Source organism: Ursus arctos, unplaced genomic scaffold, assembly GCF_023065955.2.
Source record: "Ursus arctos isolate Adak ecotype North America unplaced genomic scaffold, UrsArc2.0 scaffold_8, whole genome shotgun sequence".
Lineage (NCBI taxonomy): Eukaryota > Metazoa > Chordata > Mammalia > Carnivora > Ursidae > Ursus > Ursus arctos.
The window spans coordinates 44,092,318-44,112,231 of record NW_026623100.1 but is presented as its reverse complement, the minus strand read 5'-3'; the positions used below and the strand labels follow the sequence as shown (position 1 = coordinate 44,112,231).

The window sequence follows — 19,914 nt, the reverse complement described above, 5'->3', positions numbered from 1 at the left end:
AAAGTGTAAAATCCAGTGGTTTTTGATATATTTACAAAGTTTTGTGCTGATCATCGTCATGTAATTCTGGAACATTTAAATTTCTCACAAAGAGACCCTATAACCTTTAGCAGTGACTCTTATTAGTAGCCAACATTCTCCCCAAACCCAAACTTTGGTAACCACTAGTCTATTTCTGTCTCTATGGATGTGCCTATTCTTGACATTTCCTATAAATGGAATCATACCAGGGGCATCTGGGTGGCTCAGTGGGTTAAACTCCATGAGTTTGGCTCAGGTCATGGTCCCATAGTCCTGGGATTGAGCCCCTTATCAGGCTCCTGCCTCCTTTTCCCTCTGCCCCTCCCCCAGCTCGTGCTTTCTCTCTTACTCACTCTCTCTCTCTCAAATAATAAAATCTTTAAAAATAAATAAATAAATAAATAAATAAATAAATAAATAAATAAATAAATAAATGTAATCATACCTTATGTGGCTTTCTGTGACTGGCTTGATTTCCTATTTTCAAGGTTCATCCAGGTTGTAGCATGTGTCTGTACTTCATTCCTTTTGCTTTGTTTCCACTTTTTTTTTGCTTTTTAATAAATTTTTATCTTTTAGAACAGTTTTAGATTTACAGAAATTTGAGAGGAGAGTTGTCTTATATCCAACCCCCAGTCTCTCCTATCATTAACATCTTAGATTAGGATATTTATTAACAACTAATGAAGCAATATTGATACATGATTGTTAAACAATATCCCTAGTTCACTTAGATTCCCTTTGTTTTTATCCAATGTCCCTCTTCTGTTACAGCATCCTATCTAGAATACCATGTGACATTTAGTTGTCAGTGCCTCCTTAGGACATGTCTCTTTCATTTCCCAGGCTTTCCTTGATTTTTGATGGCCTTGATAGTTTGGAGGACAGTGTGTCAGGTATTTTGTGGATTGCCCCACTATTAGAATTTGTTTGATGTTTTTCTTATGGTAAAACTGGTGTTATGGATTATTGGGAGGAAGACCACAGAAACAAAGTGTAACTTCACCAAGTATATGTACTATCAATGTGATTTATGACTGTTGATATTGGCCTTGATCACCATGGCTGAGAGCTCTCCCGTGTATTCCCCCCCCCCATTCCATATTGTACTCTTTGTAAGAGAATCTCCAAGCGCAGTCCATACCTAAAGCATGGTATTATGTTCCCCATCCTTGAGGGTAGAGTATCTATGTAGATAATTTGGAATTTTTCTACATGGGATATTTGTCTCTTCTTCACTTATTTATTCAGTAATTTATTTATAGAAGTATCAACTCAGGAGTGCTTATTTTATACTCTGCGTTATATTTCAACACAATTCTATTTTATTTGTCAGATTTTTATAGTGTTGGCCATTGGGAGCTCTTTCCCTTGGTTCCTGTGTACCTTTGACATACCCTCATTAAAGTGGGATTTTTGGTTTTTCGAACACTTCCTTATGTGCTGGCACATACTTCAGGCTCATCTTATATATTTCCTGCCCCAGTCCTAGAGTTAGCCATTTCTCCAAGGAGTCCTTGTTTCTATTATTGGAGAATGGTATCAAAAACCAATATCTAGACACCGAGCATGCTCATTGCTACAAGGGTGTCATTTATTTCTCAGGTAATCAAAGATTGTATGTGTATGTAGACATATCTATAAACATTCCTATATTTAACAATCTATATATAATAAACTAAACATAGGTCCATACTGGTGTGTCCAACTCTAATTTATTTTCATGGATCACTTTTATTTCCTCCCATGCTTATCTTTAAACTTCAACTCCAAAAAATGTGAAACCTGGCTGCCACCTTTTGCCATCCATTTAATTGTTATATTTCCATAAACTTGAATAACAGCAGCAGAATTGTTAACCGATAACCCCCTGGGAAACCTTTTTATCAGCTAAAGTACAGTTCTTTTGCCTTTCATCTTACAGAGTTCGCTCATTCCAATATTACTTAGGTCAGCACCTCCTCCCTCCCTGCCCCCGCCATTACCTTCAGTGAGATTGTTTCATACATTTGTAATACGGTTAGGTGCACTTTTCACAGTCTGCATTTTTTCCTGGGATTTCCAAACTCCTAAAAATGTATTTTTAATATGCATACATGAAGGCTCATTCATTGTGCTGTAAAATTCTCTGGGTTTTGACAAGTACATGGTATCATATATTCTTTCTTAGGTTCTTGATACAATTTACATGTGAAATCACTTGAGTTTAATAATATCTTTTTTGTGAGGTTATTAATTACTGATTCAGTATCTTTAACAGATAATAGCTCTACTCAGATGATCTATTTCTCCTTGTATAAGTTTTAGGAATTTGTGTCTTTCAAGGAATTGATCCATTTCAACTCAGTTATTAGATTTGTGAACGTAGAGTTGTTCATACTATACCTTTATTACACTTTTGAGGACTGTGGGATCAGTAGTGATGATGTCTCATTTCTAATAGTAGTAATTTTTATTTTCTCTTTTTTTTTCTCATTTAACCCAGATACAGACTTATCAGTTATATTCACTTTTTCAAAAAACCACCTTTTGTTGATTTTCTGCATTGATTTTTACGTTATTTTCAATTTTATTGACTTAAGTGCTCTAATTTTTTAAATTATTTTGTTAGCTTTAAGTTGAAAACACTTCTAGTTTTATGGAGGCTTAGATTATTGATTTTAGAATTATTTTTTCTACTAATACCATGTAATGCTCTAAAATTCCTTCTAAGCACTGTTTCCACTGCATCTAACAAATTTTAAGTTTTATTTTCATTAATTTCAAAGTATTTTAAAATTCCTCCTGAGACTTCTCCTTTGACCCATGCTTGATTTAGTAGTCTGTGGTTTAATCTCCAGATATTTTGGGTTTACCTCCTGTCTTTCTTTTTATTGATTTCTAGTGTAATACCACTATGGTCTATCATATATTTTTTTATGATTTCTATTCTTTTGAATTAATTTAGGTGTGTTTTATGGCCCAGAATGTGGTCTGTCTTGCTGAATGTTCTGTATGAACTTGAGAATAATGTGTATTGTAATGTCATTGGATAGATATCCTATAAATGTCAAATAAATCAGGTTGATTGATGATACTATACAAGGCAACTATATCCTTAATGATTTTCTGCCTGCTTCATCTGCCAATAGAAAAGAGAACTGCTAAAATCTCAAACTATAAGAATAGATTTATCTATTTCTCTTAGCATTTGTATGAGATTTTTCCTCACATATTTTGATGTTCTTATTTTAGGAGCATATAAGTTAAGGATTGGTACGTATTCTTATAGAATTGACTTTTTATCATTATGTAATGCCTCTTTATCCCTGAGTGTTTTCCTTGTTTTTTGAAATCTCCTTTGTAATTAATAGGCTGTTTGATGAATGATATCATGGTACATATTTCTTCATCTGTTTATTGTCAACATAACTATGTCTTTATGTATGTATGTATGTATTTTTAAAGATTTTATTCATCCAGTCTAGACAGAGAGCTCATGCAAGAGAATCAGTTAGCTGGGGGGAGGAGCATAGGGAGAAGGACAAGCAGACTCTGTGCTAAGCATGGAGCCCAATGGGAGGCTCAATCCCACAACCCCAAGATCATGACCTGAGCTGAAATCCAGAGATGGCTGCTTAACCAACTGAGCCACCCAAGTGCCCTCCTACGTCTTTATTTTAAAGTGGGTTTCTTATAGACAACATGTATTTGGATATTTTTTTAAATCAGCTCTGATAGTCTATGTATTTTAGTTGGTGTGTTTAGACCAATCACATTTAAGTGATTTTGATAGAGTTGATTTACTATCTACCATTTTTGTAATCATTCACTATTCATTGTACTAGTAATTTCTTTTTCCCCTCTTATTATGCCTTCTCCAGTTTTAATTGTGCATTTTATATGCTTGAATTTTCTCACCTTTGTTAGCATATTAATTATACTTCTAAAAAATTTTTAGTGGTTGCCCTAGGTTTTGCAGTATACATTTACAACTGTACAATAAGCATTTATAACATCTACAAATTAAATATATTTACATTAATGTGTACCTATATAATAATATATAATTATAAATAATATGTATATTTCTACAATACACGTTTACAGAATATGTGGCATATATATTATATAATGAATATTATACAATATATTTTATAATGTATACAAATTAAATGTTTGTTTATAATATACATTACATTTATGCTAAGTCCACTCTCAAGTAATAGTATATATCACTTCATGGGTATAAACACACTTTAAACTATGTGTTTCTAAATCATCTTCCCTTTGCTTTGTAACACCGCTGTCATTCATTTTGTTTATCTTGTAATCATCCAACCAATATATCTCTGCCCTGATTTTTCATGGTTTGGGGCCCTTGCTACTGAGATATTGACATTACTGATTCATTCCCCTTTTGTATTTATCTTCAAAAACTTGCTGAAGAACTGATCTGTATGACTTATGTGTCATTTCCAGTTCTGTCCTTATGGATCTTCCCTCCCGATATTCTAGTTTCTTGACTCCTCAGTTTCTTTGTGTCTCCAGCAACCACAGCCTTTTCATTTCTCCATTTATGAGCCTCAAGTGTCGGCCATCTCTTTTTCCCATGTTCCACCTTATGACAACAATGCCACTGCCACCTGTGAGGGCCAAGGGAATAATCAAGTTAGGGTGTTTGATAGCATACCTAATGGAACTCATTGCACTCAGAGATTAAAAAATACTGTTGATGTGATGTTTAATCATAAGGTAAACAAATGCTTCAGTTCTTTATGCATTTCCCTTTGCACCTAATGGGAATTGCATGAATCCTTACAAGGCTGGATCAAATAGAATAATATCCATAAATGCAGATATTCTAGACTAGTTTATCTAATCTGCTCTTTTATTACTGCTCCATAACTCAATGCTGCATTATCCCTCCTCAAATCAAGAAGGTATTTGTGAATCCATTCGTATTTGTTCTCTAGCTTACCACAGTCTGTGGCTACACAACCAAGAATAATTCAAACATACATTTTTGAGCTTACTGGTTCTTGACTCATTCAATTTCATTCCTATAACACAACCTTTCATATGTTTTAAAATATGCTGGAATGTTAGGAGATAAGCCATAGAAAAAGATTTGCATGGTATTATTTGCCTCAGTAGATTTTGCCTCTGTGGTTAGGAATCTGTTTAGGTCTGTGACCCTATAGACATTCACTTTCATACTTATGCAACATTTTACTATAATAACACTTGTCAGCTCTTTCCCTCTTTATACTCATTGATAGTAATGAGGACTGAGAGTGTCATGGCCTATGTACAGTTTTTGCTTTCTGGTTGTTTTGAATAGACCCACAGTTTTTGCATGTGAAAAGGTCACCTATAGAATTATTACTAAAAGAGAAGAGGAAATTGGCATATTAGTTAGATAAGTTGTTGACAACACTGAATATGGTAGAGAATATTTTGAGAATGATACATTTTCTCTGAATTGAGATTGGACAATACACACAAAAAACCTGGTTAACTGTGTTCATAAATCTGCCCACTTTGCCGATTCTAACCAAAAGGACCTTCTCACTATAGGGTTCATAATACTAAAAACAATAAAAACTGCAAAGTTTCAGTGATGGCATGAATTAAATAATTGTGATTTTTCTATGTGTTGAGAAACCACAGAAACCCACTGAAAAGATAAGCGTTGTTTGTTTATGTTCAAGGCCTGGTTAGAGTAATTTGTTAAATAAGACAACTCTGTGTTCAGTTCTTTCCTTGGTACTTTGCAAAGTATCTTTTTTTGGCACTGTTTCTATCTTATCTCCTTATGCCTAGAATATGTTGTAGACGGACATGTATTATGTAGAAATTCACATTCTGAGGGTCCCTTCATGGGAACCATTTTGGTGAATATCAAAGGAGAAAGGCACAAAACTGATTTTGTAGGTTTGCGAAAGAAATACCAGATGGAAAATTAGAGCAATGATTAATTAGTGTAGATTTAAAATAATAATAGTATTTTACACAGGAAAAAGTACGTGTTCTTGTTTGTTCTTTTGTTCATTTATAAGGAGACTTCAGCTATCTGGTAGAGTCCCATAATGCAAATCTCTGTTTGTTGACATATAATTAATATTCCATCTTAATGAAACACAGGATGATTATGAATAAGAGGAACTAAGGTTACCAAGAAATAATTTTAATGGCAAATGTGAAAAAGTAGGATTAGATAAAATGACTTTAAGGCGCTTTACACAGGCTAGGTTCCAATGTTACCAGGAGAATGTTTTAGCTTTCTTTCCATCAGGTTATTTCTAAAGTGCAGCTCTCCCCAGCTGCTTTCTCCATTAATGAAGGAAAGGCCATGATGGAATTTATCCTGAATAGGGCAGTTAAAATTAGGTTAGATGTCTTCTTGCTGCTTAATTCTTTTAATTTGTCTGCATAGGTCCTGGGTCTCATTTTTGAATACTGAAACTTTATATTTGAATACTGAAACTTTATATTTCGATATTATTATTATTTTAATCAAGTGTTGGTTTTAAGTTTCTACTGTTATTATGGAATGAATTGGGAGGCTTTCCATCTTTTACTATGAAATGAAATATTAAAATGACTTTCCACCTCTCTTTAAAAGTTAAATGGAGTTCACCTGTGATTTCATGTGATTCTTGTATCTTTTAATTGGTGTTTCTTAACCTCCTTTTCAATATATTCTACAGTATTAAGTAAACTAATGACAACAGATATGAGAACAGAGGAAATGAATCTTCTGTTGAAAATATAAGCTTTCAATTTTCAGCATCCATCACTACCAACTGAGGAGCTTTAAACAAGCTGGGCTCCATTCCCAGATACCCTGATTTAATTGATCTATGGTAGGGCCTAAACATTGGTAATTTTTTGTTCCAAATTCTATGCAGTGATTATAATGAGTACTCAGGGTTGAGAATGTTAAGTTTATATATATATTTTAAAATTTTTATTTATTTGTCAGAGAGAGCAAGGGAGAGCACAAGCAGGGGGGACAGCAGGCAGAGGGAGAAGCAGGCTCCCTGCTGAGCAAGGAGCCCGCTATGGAACTTGATCCCAGGACCTTGGGATCATGATATGAGCAGAAGGCAGACGCTTAACTGATTGAGCAACCCGGGCATCCCAAGTTTATATTTTTAAAGGAATTCAAATATTTCCTCTAGAATTTTTTAAAATTCATTGAAGTCATGTACTTAGTATTTATTATTTTATAATGTTTGGTTTTTTCTTTACTGATAATTATGTCATTTCATTTCTTCTTTTAAAAAAGTTTTATTGAGGTATAATTGACGTACAACATTATATTGATTTTAGGTGTACAACATAATGATTTGATATTTGTATACATTGTGAAGTTATCACCACAATAAATCTAGTTACTAACCATAAACAAAGTTAACTTTTAGGATTTACTCTCTTGACAATTTTCAATTATGCACTGCAATATTATTAACTGTAGTCACCATGCTGTACATAACAACCCTATGAGTTATTTATTTTGTAACTGGAAGTATGTACCTCTTGACCCCGTATCCTCATTTCAACACCTCCTAACTCACCCCTGCACTCTGGCAACCACCCTTCTGTCTCTGTATGTATGATTTTTGTTGTTCTCTTTTTTTCTTTCTTTCTTTTTTTACATTCTTCATGTAAGTGAGATCATAAAGTATTTGTCTTTCTCTGACTTACTTCACTTCGGTTCATCCATGTTCGTGCAGATGGCAAGTTTGCATTCTTTTTAATGGCTGAATAGTATTCCATTGTGTGTGTTTGTGTGTGTGTGTGTGTGTGTGTGTGTGTGTGTGTGTATTACCACATTTTCTTTATTCATCCATCACTGGACAATTAGGTTGTTTCCATATCTTGACTATTGTAAGTTGCAGTAAACATAAACGTTCATATATCTTTTTTATTTACTTTTTGAATTCATTTTCTTTAGTTAAATATATAGAAGTGGAATTACTGGATCGTATGGTAGTTTTATTTTTAATTTTTTGAAGAACCTTCACTCTACTGTCCATAATGGCTGCATCAGTTTACATTCCCACCAGTGGTACACTGAGGTTCCTTTTTCTCCACATCCTTATCAACACTTGTTATTGTCTTTTTGATAATAGTCATTCTAACAGATGTGAGGTGTTAGCTCATTCTGGTTTTGATTTGCATTTACCTGATGAATAGTGACATTGAGCATTTTTTTCATGTGCCTTTTGGGCATCTTTATTTATTTGGAAAAATGTCTGCTCAGCTCCTTTGCCCATTTTTTAATTGGATCTTTTTTGCTATTGAGTTATATGAGTTCTTTATATATTTTGGATATTAACCCTGTATGTGATTTGCAAACATTTTCTTCCATCCAGTAGGTGTTAATGGTTTCCTTTGCTGTGAGAAGGTTTTTAGTCTGATGAAGTCCCACTTGTTTATTTTTATTTTTGTTGTCTTTTCTTCTGGAATCAGATCCAAGAAAATTTATCATCAAGACTATGTCAGATAGCTTACTGCTTGTGTTTTATTCTACGAGTTTTATGTTTTTAGATCTTACATTCAAGTCTTTAATCCATTTTGAGTTAATTTTTGTTTGTGGTATAAAATAGTAGTCTAGCGTCTTTCTTTTGTATGTGACTGTCCAGTTTACGAAGCACCATTTGTTGAACAGACTGTCCTTCCACCATTGTTTTCTGTTGTCTCCTTTGTTGTAAATTGTGCTTATGTGTGGGTTTATTTCTGGGCTCTTTATTCTGTTTCACTGATTTATGTATCTGTTTTTGTGTGAATACTGTACTATTTTAATTATCTTTGTAATATAGTTTGAAGTCAGGGAGCATGATATCTCCAGATTTGTTATTCTTTCTCAAGATTGCTTTGGCTACTTGGAGTCTTCTGTAGTTTCACATAAATTTTAGGATTGCTTGTCGTATTACTGTGAAAAATGCTGTTGGAATTTTGGTAGGGATTGCATTGAATCTGTATATTGCTTGGGGTAATATGGACATTTGAACAATAATAATTCTTCTAATCCATGAGCAGGAAATATCTTTCCATTTGTTTATGTTTTCTTCAGTTTCTTTCATCATTGTCTATCGTTCTCAAAGTATAGGTCTTTTACCTCCTTGATTAAAAATATTCCGAGGTATTATTTCTGATGCAGCTATAAATGGGATTGTTTTCTTAATCTTTCTTTCTAATAGTTTCTTATTAGTGTATAGAAACACAACTGGTTTATGTATATTGATTTTGTAACTTGTGACTTTATTGAATTTGTTTTAACAGTTTTTTGGAGGAGTCTTTAGGGTTTTCTGTATATAAAATCATGTTGTCTGCAACTATTGACAATTTAATTTTTCTTTCAATTTTGATGCCTTTTATTTGCTTTTGTATAATTGCTCTGGCTAGGTCTTCCCATAAAATGTTGAATAAAAGTGGTGAGAATGGGCATCCTTGTCTTGCCTGATCTTATAGGGAAGGTTTTCAGCTTTTCACAATTGAGTATGATGTTAGCTGTGGGCTTGTTATGTATTTTCTGTTGAGGTATGTTTCCTTTATACCCACATTTTTTTTTTTTTTAAAGATTTTATTTATTTATTTGACAGAGATAGAGACAGCCAGCGAGAGAGGGAACACAGCAGGGGGAGTGGGAGAGGAAGAAGCAGGCTCCCAGCGGAGGAGCCCGATGCGGGATTCGATCCTGGAACGCCAGGACCACGCCCTGAGCCGAAGGCAGACGCTTTTAACGACTGCGCTACCCAGGCGCCCCTATACCCACATTTTGAGAGGTATTATCATGAATGTATGTTGAATTTTGTCAAATGTTGTATCTGCGTCTATCAAGATGATGCAGATGATTTTTATCCTTCATTTTTTTGATGTCCTATATCAAGCTGATTAATGTGTTGGTGTTGAACCATCCTTGCATCCTTGGAAGAAATTCTACTTTATCATGGTGTATGATCCTTTTAATGTATTATTAAATTCAGTTTTCTAATATTTATTGGGGACTTTTGCATCTTTATTGATCAGGGATATCAGCTTGTATTTTTTTTTTTTTTTTTTTTTTTTTTTTGTGGTGTCTGCCTGGTTTCGGTATCAGCGTAATGCTGGCCTCATTTGGAAGTTTGGAAGTGTTTCTTCCACTTTGGTTTTTTTTTTGTTTTTGTTTTTTTGTTTTGTTTTTTTTGCAGAGTTTAAGAAGGACAGGATTTAAATCTTTTTTGAATAATTCGCTAGAATTCACCAGTGAAGCTGTCTAGTCCTGGGTTGGTTTGTTAGGAAGTTTTTGATTACTGATTCAATCTCCTTACTAGTAATTAGTCTATTCAACTTTTCTAATTTGTCAGAATTTAGTTTTGGAAGATTTTTTGTTTGTTGCTAGGAATTTGTACATTTCTTCTAGATTGTCCAATTTGTTGGCCTGTAATTGTTCATCAGAGTTTCTTACAATACTTTGTATTTCTGTAGTACCAGTTGTAACTTCTCTTTCATTTCTGATTGTATTTATTTTTTTTTAAATTTAAATTCAATTAGCCAACATATGGTACATCTTTAGTTTCAGATGTAGAGTTCAGTTATTCATCTGTTTCATGTAACACCCAGTGCTCATCACATCACGTGATTTTATTTATATGAACCCTTTCTCTTTTTTTTCTTTGTGAATCTAGCTAAAAGTTTGTCAGTTTTATTTATCTTTTCAAAGAACCAGGTCTTAGTTTTATTAATCTTTCCTATTTTTTTAGTCTTTATTTCATTTATTTCCTTTCTGATAGTTATTATTTCCTTCCTTCTGCTAACTTTGGGCTTTGTATTGTTTTTTGTATTTCCTTTAAGTGTAAACTTAGTTCATTTATTTGAGAGTTTTCTTGTTTCTTGAGGTCTGCCTGTGTTGCTATAAACTTCTCTCTTAGAATCACTAAGATTTAATTTCTCCCTTGATTTCTTTTACCCAATGTTTGTTCAGTAACATGTTGTTTTATCTTCACATTTTTTTCATGTTTTTTCTTATAATTAATTTCTAGTTTCATACCATTTTGGTCAAAAAAGATGCTTGATATGATTTCAGTATTAAATTTATTAAGACTGGTTCTGTGGCCTAACATGTGATTTGTCCTGAAGACTGTTTCATGTGTATTTTCATGTGCCCTTGGGAAGAGTATGTATTTTGCTACTTTTGGATGGAATGTTCTGTACATATCTATTAAGTCCATACGGTCTAATGTGCTCTTTAAGGCTAATGATTCCTTATTGATTTTCTCTTTGGATGATCTATCCATTGATAAAAATGGGATATTAAAGTTCTCTACCATCATTGTATTGCTGACAGTTTCTCCTTTGGGTCAGTTTAATATTTGCTTTATATATTTGGTGCTCCTATGTTAAAAGCACGTATATTTACAAATGTTATATCTTCTTGTTGCACTGACCCCTTTATCATTATGTATGTCCTTCTTTGTCTTCATTACAGTCTTTAAGTCTCTTTTGTCTGATATGAGCATAATAACTACTTCAACATTTTTAAAATTTCCATTTGCATAGAATACCTTTTCCCTTACCATCACTTTCAGTCTGTTTCTTACATTTGAAGTGTCTTGTTTTTGTTTTTAATCCATTAAGCCATTTTAGGTGAGTCTTTTTTTTTTAATCCATTAATCCACTCTGTCTTTTGATTGTAGAATCTAGTCCATTCACATTTAAAGTGATTATTGATAGGTCTTTACTTATTTGCCATTTTATTCATTGTTTTCTGTCTGTTTTAGTAATTCCTCTTTCCCTTTCTTCTTCTCTTGCTCTCTTTTCCTGTTTTGTAGTATTATGTTTATATTCATTTTTCATTATGTTCTGTGTACCTACTATAGGTTTTGCTTTGTGGTTACCATGAGGTTCCCATATAACATCCTATATTTGTAACAGTTTATTTAAAGTTGATAGGAACTTATGTTTGAATGCATTTTAAAACTATATTTTTATCCCCCCACCCACATTTTGTTATTGATATCTCATTTTACATCTTTTTATTTTGTGTATTTCTTAACCAATTAGTGTAGTTATAATTTTACTACTTGTGTCTTTAACCTTTATAGTAACTTTATAGGTGATCCACTGTCTTTGCTATATATTTACCTTTATCATTGAGAAGTTTACTTTCATTTATTTTCTTAAAATGAATTAGTGCATTTTCTTTTTAGCTTAAATAAGGACCTTAGACATTTCTTGTAGAGCTGGTTTAGTGGTGATGGACTCCTTCAGGTTTTCCTTGTCTGCAAACCTCTTTATCTCTCCTTCAATCTAAGTGATAACTTTGCTGGGTAGAGTATTCTTGGTTGGAAGTCTGTGTTTGTTTGTGTTTTTTTTTTCTTTTAGCATTATTTTAAAAAGATTTTATTTATTTATTTGAGAGAGCGAGGGAACAAACAGGAGGAGTGGCAGAGGGAGAGGGAGAAGCAGGCTTCCCACTGAGTAGGGAGCCTGATGCAGGGCTTGATCCCAGGACTCTGGTATCATGACCTGAACCAAAGGCTGCTACTTAACCAACTGAGCCACCCAAGTGCCCCATCCTTTTAGCATTTTGAATGTATCCTTCCACTCCCTCCTGGCCTGCAAACTTTTTGCTGAAAAATGTACTGATAGTCTTGTGAAAGTTTCCCTTATATGTAACAAATTGTTTTTCTTTTGCTGCTTTTAAGCTTCTTGCTTTAAGTTTTCATATTTTAATTATAATGTGTGGTGTGGATCTATTTGGGTTTATCTTATTCAGAACTTACTGAGCTTCCTGGATCTGGTTGTCTATTTCCTTCCTCAGGTTAGGGAAGTTTTCGGCTATTATTTCTTCAAGTAAGTTTTGTGCCCCATTCTCTGTTTCTCTTTTGGAATCCATACGATGTGAACATTATTTTACTTGAGGTTTTCCAATGGGTCCTTTAAGCTATCTTCATTTATTTATTTATTTTTTTCTTTTTGCTTTTGTATTTGGGTGAGTCCCACTGCCCTGTGTTTTATGTCATTGATCTATTCCTCTGCTTCATCTAGTCTACTGTTGAACCCCTCTTGTGTATTTTTTAGTTCATTACTTTATTCTTTAGCTCTGTGATTTCTGTTTGGTACTTTCTTATATTTCCCCTCTCTGTTTAAGTTCTCACTTTTATCCAGTCTTTCCCCTACTTTGATAAGAATCTTTATGACCAGTACTTTGAATTATTTATCAGGTAGATTACTTATCTCCATTTCATTGAGATCTTTTCTGAGGTTTTATCTTGTTCCTTTGTTTGGAACATATTCCTCTGTTTCCTCATTTTGCTTAACTCTGTGTTTTGTTTTGTTTTGTTTTGTTTTGTTTTGTTTTTTTTTTTTTTTTTGTATTAGGCTAAAGAGCTACCTCTGTCAGTCTTGAAGGAATGGTTTTGTGTAGGTGATGAACCTTATTGCTCAACTTTGCCTTAGTTCTTAGTTGTCTTTCAATCTTTATGGTTGTCCAAGCAGCTCAATTTGTTGTTGATAGGTCCCTGTTGAGGATATGACAAGTTCTGTCAGTGTTCCAAGGTGAGGGATTTCATTTAGTACCTAGTTTCAAGCTAATTGGAAGCCAGGTCCTCAGGCAGCAGCTTTTAAAGTATGCAGCCCTATGTAGTCCTGTGGAGATGCAGTCATAAACCTGCTGTCCTCCAGATGAGATCTGAAGGTTTCCCATGGGTAACAGTTTCAGGGGGCTCCAGAAGGGTGTATAAGCTCCTTTCTAGGAGGTACTGTTGAGCTATGGTGAAGCCAGGGGAGAGCACAAGGATAGCGTTCTCTGCCTTTGCTCCTTGGGAGCTGCTTCACAGTCTCTAGGTGTGTGGCAAAGTCTAAAGCCTGTCCCTCTGGTGAAGCTGCTGGACAAGTAACTAGGCCTTTTTCATAGGAAGACTGGGGGTGTGTTTCAGTCTTCTGTTTGTACAGTGCCCTGTGGGTAGTAACCTACTAGGAACTGCTTTCTCATTGTCACAATCCTGTGGAGCCCAGGAACTAAGGCCCCATGGCGGCCTGGGCCAGGTGATCAAGCATCATCACTTCTGTGAACTGCACATACCTGTCAGCATTAGCAATGTAGCTGGAGAGCAAAGGTGGCAGGGCACACCTGCTGGCTTTAGCAAGGCAACAAGAACATGCCTTGATTGTGTGTGTCTGCTGGATTTAGTGATGAAGCTGCAGAGTGCAGGAAGCACTGCCAACTTTAGCAAGGGAGCAGGAGAATAGCTTGGCCATGCATGCCCTCAGCCTTCAATGGGGCAGCAGATAAGTGCCTACTTTGCAGTACACCCAACAGTTGCAGCTAGGCAGCAATGGAATGCTGTGACTTCTTGTACTCTCTTGCCCCAACAAGGCAGTGCAGGTGTGATGCAATGGCACAGACCACCAGCTTCAGCAAGGCAGCAGGAAAATGCCATGACTGCTTGCCTCTGCCAGCCTTAGCAAATGAGTAGAAGAGTGCCATGTACATGTGTGCCAGTGTGCCCTAGCAGGATAGAGGGGGAGTACAAAAACGATGATTTTGGTACCTCCATCTCATAGAATGACTCAGTTGTTCCCTGTCCCTTCAGCAGATGCTTTAAGATTAGCAGATTCATCTTTTTCACATATAGTCTAGGTGCTTTTCAAACTGCTGCTTTTGCACTGGGTCCTGGGGTGGGTGAGACTGTTCACAGGTTCTTTGAAAGGAGTCAGTTCCTCATAGCCCTTTGGGTATCATGGTCAGTCCTATTGGTTTTCTAAGGCATTGGGGACTCATTTCTGTGGTACAGGTCCCAAGGTTTGGGGTGCCTTATATGGGGCACAAATGCCTCTCTTGGGAGGATATATGAACTTGTGAGATCCTTCCTTATTTTGGTCATCATGCCAGGAGTATGATTTTTCTCCAGATGGTGTCTCTGGCTCTCCTGCCTATCCTATCCTTTTTTTCTTTGTTGTGGAGGAATAATTCAGCTAGTTTTCAATTATTTTTCACAAGGAATTGTTCCATATATGGCTATATGTTTGATGTGTCTGTGGGAAGGTGGTGAGTTCAGGGTCTTCCTACGCTGTCATCTTGGAATGCCCTACCTTTATGTTTACTTTTTTCTACTCTTTTTCTTCAGTCACACTCATAAAGGATTAATTTATATTACTGTTGTTGTTGTTGTGTTTCCAGAAAAGTCACATCGAATATATATATATATCTTTTCTACTTAAACATTTTTACTAATTTCATCTTTTAATTATTCCTCCTATATCTTTTATTTCATTACATTCTCTTTTTACTTGCATTAGGTTTGTTCCAAGTTCCTACACTTTCAGTATTTCCTCTGTGATAAAGGCATTTAAATTTATAAATGTATCTTAAGTTCAGCTTCTTCAGTTTTGCATAGATTTTATGTTAATGTGTTTGTGCTGCTTTCTAGTTAATTTGCCATTTCAGTTTTTCCTAATTTAAATTTCAGTTATCGTAAATATTTTTGCAAATATTTATTTACAAATAAATATCTTTTGATAAGTTTTCAAAATTTACCTTTGTTGTAGTCTGAAACTCACTGTTCTTTTTATATAAATTATATTGCTTTTTTGTTGATGTTTCATAGACATGCAAAAACACACTTATTCCCTGAAGTGTTAGAATTTGTTTGTATTTTTACTGACTTGAGTTTTTAAAATTAATTGTATTATTTTAATCCTTGAAACACAATTACTTTTCTGGAGCAGATTTTAAAAACAAAATGTATTAAAATGCTGCTATAATCCTATTTTAATCAAGTCAACATTACGTTTTAAGAGGTTTTGCTTTATATGTTATATGCTCTGAGTGAGCATATATCTTTTCTGTTATCCTTTTTCTTTGATTATAGCCTGTACAGAATAGCGCTTCATTTTGTATATTGATTTTGTGCCTGAAACTATGTTGAATCATTGTAGTTTATCTGTAGATTCAGTTGGATTTTCTACTTAATTGAATATATCATTTGCAAATAATATTTTGGCTCTTCTCTTTTAATCCTACAATTTTATTTATTTTCCTTCTCTAAATTTATTTCCTAGTTCTCCAGTTGTATGGTATGTATTCATTATTTTCCATTTCTCTATCCTTTTTTAAAAGATTTATTTACTTATTTGAGAGAGAGAGCAAACAGTGGGGAGGGACATAGGGAGAGGAAGAGAGAGAATCTCAAGCAGACTCTCTGCTGAGCATGGAGCGTGAGGCGGGGCTCGATCTCACAACTCTATCATGACCTGAGCCAAAATCAAGAGTCGGATCCTTAGTTGACTGAACCACCCAGTGCCCCTATCTATTCCTCTATCTTAAAGAGATTGTATTTATAGTTTTTTAACCACTTAGTATTTTGCTTGAGACTTCTGTTAGTCACCCTTCAGCTGGTCTAATCTGCTGTTAAGCTAGCCAAGTATTTCCAGTACCAGAGAGGATATTCTCTTCTCATTTATTTCTCACTCATATTTTATTTTCTCTTCATCTATCTATTTTTGATTGTGGTTTAGCCATCATATATGAAAAAATAATTTGAACAAATATTTGAGTCTTAGATGATCTTACCTTCCTTTTCTTTACTAGGTGCCAGAGGACCTACATAATGAAAGATCATTTTAGTCCTAGTTGAAGTCTTGAAGTTTTTCTTCGTTATGCAAATGATATGAAATTGGTCAGAAAGTCATGTAATAGCTGGCCTTCCTCCAATTCCTTTCAATTTCTGAACAACTCTTTGGGGTCTGAACCCAAAGAATGATCTTTCCAGATTCCCACACTTGTCAGGCCCTATACTGTGGATTTTTGTCCCTCATGTTCCAGTTGGCTATCAAAAACACAAATAAAGCTTCTCTGCTTCATTTCTTTGTTGTCAGCCTCAAGGAAAGGTGGCTTCATGTGCTGGCGTACTGCTGAAATCTAGGTCTCTCCTGGATATTATCTCAGTAATTAATCACTATTGTATTAAACATGTCAGAAGATTTTAAAAATAATAGTTTATTACAGTTTTTTTTAGTTGTCTTCAGGTAGAAAGAATACATCTTATTGTTAGTATTATGATTTTTACTAATCATGATATTACTTATTACCATTACTGCCACCATTACCACCATCATTACAACCATTTTATTCTTATCATCTCTCTCCTTCAGTAGTTTTAATTTTCTGGGAGCACATGATCTAAGTGTTCATCTTTTTTTTTTTTTTTCCTGACTTAAAGTCCCTTTGAGTACATTGTTACTGTCCATTATGCGTTTATGGATGACAGAGTTCTAATGGCTCTAGTTCCTATATCAGAGGCAATCCTGAGAGTGAGATAAGAGCTTTGGACTCTGGTATTGTCAGAAACTACATTATCACTCGCAAGTGGTCAGTCCATTGTCAAAGTTACAGAAAGAACTCTCTTAAGACACTGAGCAACAAAGAGCCTGAAAGATTTTGAATTTTTGCCCATCATCGTGAAAGCAAAATTAACGTATTCTTGGAAGACTACAACCTGAAAAAATACCATGATTAACAAACAGGGAGAAACCTATATAAAAATAATTTTACACTTTATGTACATATATAATATTGTTTTATTTATAAGACTTCAGTGCAGAGATACCCTCTTCTTTGAGTTTTGTCTTTTCTGCTACGGAATGGCTATTTCTCATTGATAATATCAGGATATCTTGTCTCCATTGGTTATTCCATATTGAAGAAAAGTGTTATATGCTCTTCACTTTCACTCAAAATCATTGCCTGAATATATTTCTCTGTTGATATTTCCTTGAAATCTTTCTTTGGATTAATCACATTAGTAATCCTAACTTACACCTGTTGTAGAGTGCTTGCAGAATTAACTACCATCAGAAATTGGTGCAACTTTTCCTTACAAACACATCATGTTCCATGCAAAAGAAGCATCTTGGAAGGGTACAATCCACTGAAAATGAACAATGCATTATTCTTTTTATTAATTATTAATGCAGTTTTGCTTACAAGATACTTTGGGTTATGTTCCATAATGACTAAAATTCCTGACACTTATTAGCTCTGTAATTCAGGCAAGTTACTTAACTACTTTGGGCTTCATTTTCCTGGTCTGTAAACTAGGGATAATAACTGTACCTATCTCATAAGATATTTATGAAAGTTAAATGAATTAAATACATCTGAATATTTAGTAGAGCAACTCACAATCAGTAATTGCTATTACCTAAGTGTTGGTATTAGAGATTAGGTAATAAATAGCTTATGAAGAAGTAATTCCATTTTTTTTTTTTTCCCACAATAGAACCTGCTTATCTTAAAAGTTTGCCTAGGACTTGGAAACCTGAATATCTTCTTGACCCCATCCTGCCACCTACCTTAAAGTGAGTACCTGCTAGGCCAGAGAAAAATGGGCTCTTCTGAATCTTGGCTTTGAGTTTCCTCATCCACATCCGTCTAGTACTTCTCTTTTTTTCCTACCTTTTTGGCATGATTACACAGCAAACATTGTAAATGGTCGCTTTGTAACACCAGGAGATTGCAACTGACCAGCAAAACCAGGACCTCACTATTTTGATCTGCTTTATTTTGGTATTTTTCAGAGTACTTGCTGCCACCCATTAGTGTGTTATAAAACCAACTTAGTGGATCGCAGTCATCATTTAAAAAATTAAATTTATAGATAGAATAAAGATGATAACATACACAAGTATAATTTTATTAAATATTATTTCAGTGTATGTGTATAATTTTCTTCTATGTTACAGAGGGAAAAACTTAGGTGTGTGTGGCTTATGATCAAGAAATTGAAAAGCGCTGTTTTATTTCACTTCCGACTTAACCTAAAGAATAAATAAATTCACTTATTCATGAATAAAGGAAGAAATGAGAGAAGAGAATTTCTCAGGGCTTAATTCTGGCTTTAGTGAAACTAGTTTCCAGGATTTTGAAAGGTGGCAGGCAGAAGAGGTGCTCAGGTAGTGACCATGATTTTGACCTCATTGATAATGCTTAAAGAAATAGAAGATCCTGAAGCTTATAAATATTTACTTAAATGGAGGTACTAAAAACGTATTTTATAAACTCTTTATAAAATAGCGGTGCAATGTCAATGGTTGCTGCACAGTAATAATTGTTTATCTCAGATCTAGCAAAGCCCTTTGACACATACACACCAGCCATTCATTTAGGAACTTCTTGAGCTCACTATCCTGTGATGTACTGTACATTTCACTGCCCCTTGATATCATATTATTTACAACGACATTAGCATAATATATGCTAATTTTGGCAAAATATATTGAGAATCTAATATAATTATGCGATACATACACTGATGGAGGAGGACTTTTCCAGTTAATCCATAGCCCACCAGAAAGCTTGCTAACTTGCTGGAAAGACTTGCTCAGTTAACAAAAAGTAATGGTAACTTAAAGAGAAAAGTATCATGCCAACCTCAAGTTTATAAAAGAGGGAAAGAGATGATCTGTTATAGGCATATATGTAATATCGACTTAAATAAAGTGAGGTATAAAAATATAAGAATGATAACACATCTAGAATAAATTTAATCTTCAATATGCAAAAATATTATGATATATCAGTTGCTTAATTGGAAAAGATACTGACATAATTGCTTTTTGTCTACATGTGTGCTCCATTTTATTTGTTACACTAGTTTTAGTTTATAAATTATGAAACTGATAAAAATGTCAATATATGCACGTCAACATAAACTATAAATTGCAGATATTATTTCCAAATCCAGATTTGTTAACTCCAATTCTTTTCTAGTCTACCTTAAAAAAATTTAAAAAAATATTGATCAGAGAAAAGAAATTGAGAGTAAATCCACCTTTCAGAATAAATCTGTACATGTGTTAATGAGGCAAATAACAGTAACAGAAAAATTTCTTCCTTTTACCACAGAGATATTACAAGCC

The 19,914-nt window shown here is 34.2% G+C and overlaps 1 pseudogene; it reads left to right on the top strand.

Moving 5' to 3' along the window:
- Positions 1 to 1,590: 1,590 nt before the first annotated feature.
- The window catches only part of LOC113268248 (WASH complex subunit 3-like), a 29,745-nt pseudogene continuing 11,421 nt past the window's right edge, over positions 1,591 to 19,914 (top strand).